The following is a 2626-nucleotide window of genomic DNA, read 5'->3' on the forward strand; positions in this document are numbered from 1 at the left end:
AATGTATTTAAATGGAATTTGCATCTCTTGTGTACTTACATTCCAGCGTCTTTATGGGTAGACAATCCAGCAGCAGAATAGTCTGAAAATAAAGAGAATTTACGTTCGTTATTGTTGGCACTGAGCAACAAGTAATTACAGATTATTCGGACAAAGGATAGGGATAAGAAAGAGTGCCATTCCATGCGCTGCTTATTCTTAAATAATTGAATATATAAAAACTATTTCAATCGAGTTTAAATGCAATTAAAAATTGAAAGAAAAACGAATAAAATGATTTGTTTGTTTTGTATTTCATGGTTTTTCCATACTGAATGTTTTATTACTCCCTCGAAAAAATAGCTGACTGCACAAGCAGCATTTGAAAGTGGAAATATCCCGGCGAGGGTCCTGCGATGTCGATGTCGTTGTCGATGTTTTTTGTCGACTTTTCGGCGGATCCATGTAGCCGCGGCCCCCGGCAGCTTATCGGCTCCCGTGTCACTTAACATTCTGTCTACTTGTTGTTGGGGTCGACCGACCGTTTCCTGCTCTGGCTCTGGGCTGTGGCCGTGGCCATGGCCATGGCTATTGCTGTTGTTCTTGTTGTTGTTGTTGTGGCTGTAGCTGTAGCTCTGGCGCACATTTTGCATTTTTCGAAAATTCGTTGTTAATTAACGCTAAAAGCCATGTTTAAGCCGCTAAAGCGTTAACTTTTAACGATATGGATCAGAGCCGGAGTTGGAGTTGGAGTCGGAATCGCAGGCAGAGACAGCAACAGCGACAGCGACAGAGAGCAAGGGAGATAGACATTGACATGTCCACGTCGATGCCGTTGTCCATGTCCATGTCCCGTGTCCGTGTCCTGCGCAGTCAAAGTTGCCCAGACAATGTACAGGTCCAAGAGTTGGGGGTGCCTCGGGAGCCTGCCGCTCCAGCCCCAGCCCCACAGCATCATCGACTCCAATGACATGTTGCGAATTTTTATAAAAGACTCACTCGACTGGGAGGCAGCTCTGCCTGCTCTCTCTCTCTCTCTCTTCTCGCCACTCTCGTGATATGTTAAACAGTTCTGGGCAATTATTTTTTCCTTTTCGCTGATGCTGATGCTGCTGCTGCTGCTGCTGCTGCTGCCGATGCCCGGCGATGCCGTGGCTTTGACTCGCTGTTGTTGGTGTATCCAGTTTTTAGTTGGCTTATATGCAGATAATCAGTTTTTAGTGCATGTCGAGGCTCGGCTTGGGGTGCTCTTTAATGAATGAAAGCTGCCTGCCTGCCTGCCTGCCAGGAGATGCCCAGTTGTCTGGCTGTCTCTCTCTCTCTCTCTGTCTTCCATTGTCTCCTGGCCACGAGTAGATGGAGATGGGTATATGTAGATGGGACTGGGGACTGTGAACTGTGGACTGGCAGAAGTCCGAGTGTTAGTCCCCAAGCTGGGCTTATCCGCTGACTTGGCTGGCAATTTTTGTGTCTTGTTCGTTTTAATTGCAAGTGAAATCCTTGTCAGCGTTGTCATCCCCGCTGTCTGTCTCCATGTCCGTCCGCCTGTGCTCCTCTCTGCTGCTGTCTGCAGTCCCCAGCATCGATAATGAATTAATTATCATATATTAAAAGTCAGTTTGCAGCAGTCGCCCCCCTGATAATCTCTGCTGCTCGGGCACGCCTTTGCATATTTTACGGATCTCAGAATTTAATGAACTCCAAAGCCGAAACTCCCAGACCCCAAACTCCCAGACTCCGACTCCGGACTCGATTCGATTCGAGCTGCTCCAACTTAATCCCCCCACTCCATTATTTTTCATGTTCATTTAGTTTTCTGGCACACGCACTTCTTGCCCTGCCTCTTGCCCCTTGCCTTCCTTTCTTTCCATGGGATTTTCATTCATCATTTCTAACCACAAAGTCGTCGGTGGCCGGGCGGGCGGACCAGGTAGCAGCGGACTGTGGCAGGGACAGGGACAGTGGCAGGGGCAGGGGCAAGTGGGCCATAAAAGATAAAGCCATAACCGAAATTCAGTGGCAATAACAAAGGCCTCTCAGCATTTTTCACTTCGACTTGGGGCGCCGCCCACGAATCGAAGAGCTGAGAGCGGATAGGCGGATGGCGGATGGCGGTTGGGGCTGCTCCGCTCATTGAAGTCCATTTAATTTGTGGTTGCCAGCCTGCCGCCAAGCGATTCATTAGATACAAATTGTGGCCGACTCTGACTCGTTCTCAGGCTCTTCCCAATTTATGCAAAATCATAATTTTAATTGAATTTCTTGTACTCGCATTTGGGCAAAGTAAAGCAAAGCAAAAGGATTTGGGGCGACTGTTATAGCGAGAGATACGGATACGGCAAGTGTCTTGCAGCAGCAGAAGCAGCAGCAACACTCTAAGCCGTTGTATTTTTAAGGCTCTTTGGACTTCTGATTGAAGTGAAATGACGGCTGGCAGGCTCATTTGTATGCAGAGCAGTCGACCAGGCGCAAATTACACAAGAAAATGTCCGAAACAAGCTGATCGGGCGATAAGGAACGCAAAGTATCTCTGCTGCCAGTCAGTGGTTGGGGATGCTCTGGCTCAGTTCTGGGCATGTCCCGCATCTCGTCAATGCGTGTGTGTGCTCCCCACTTTACGAGTCCGAGTATCTGTGTATCTCCGCTT

This window comes from Drosophila obscura, unplaced genomic scaffold, assembly GCF_018151105.1.
Source record: "Drosophila obscura isolate BZ-5 IFL unplaced genomic scaffold, ASM1815110v1 contig_30, whole genome shotgun sequence".
In the NCBI taxonomy this organism is placed as follows: Eukaryota; Metazoa; Arthropoda; class Insecta; order Diptera; family Drosophilidae; genus Drosophila; species Drosophila obscura.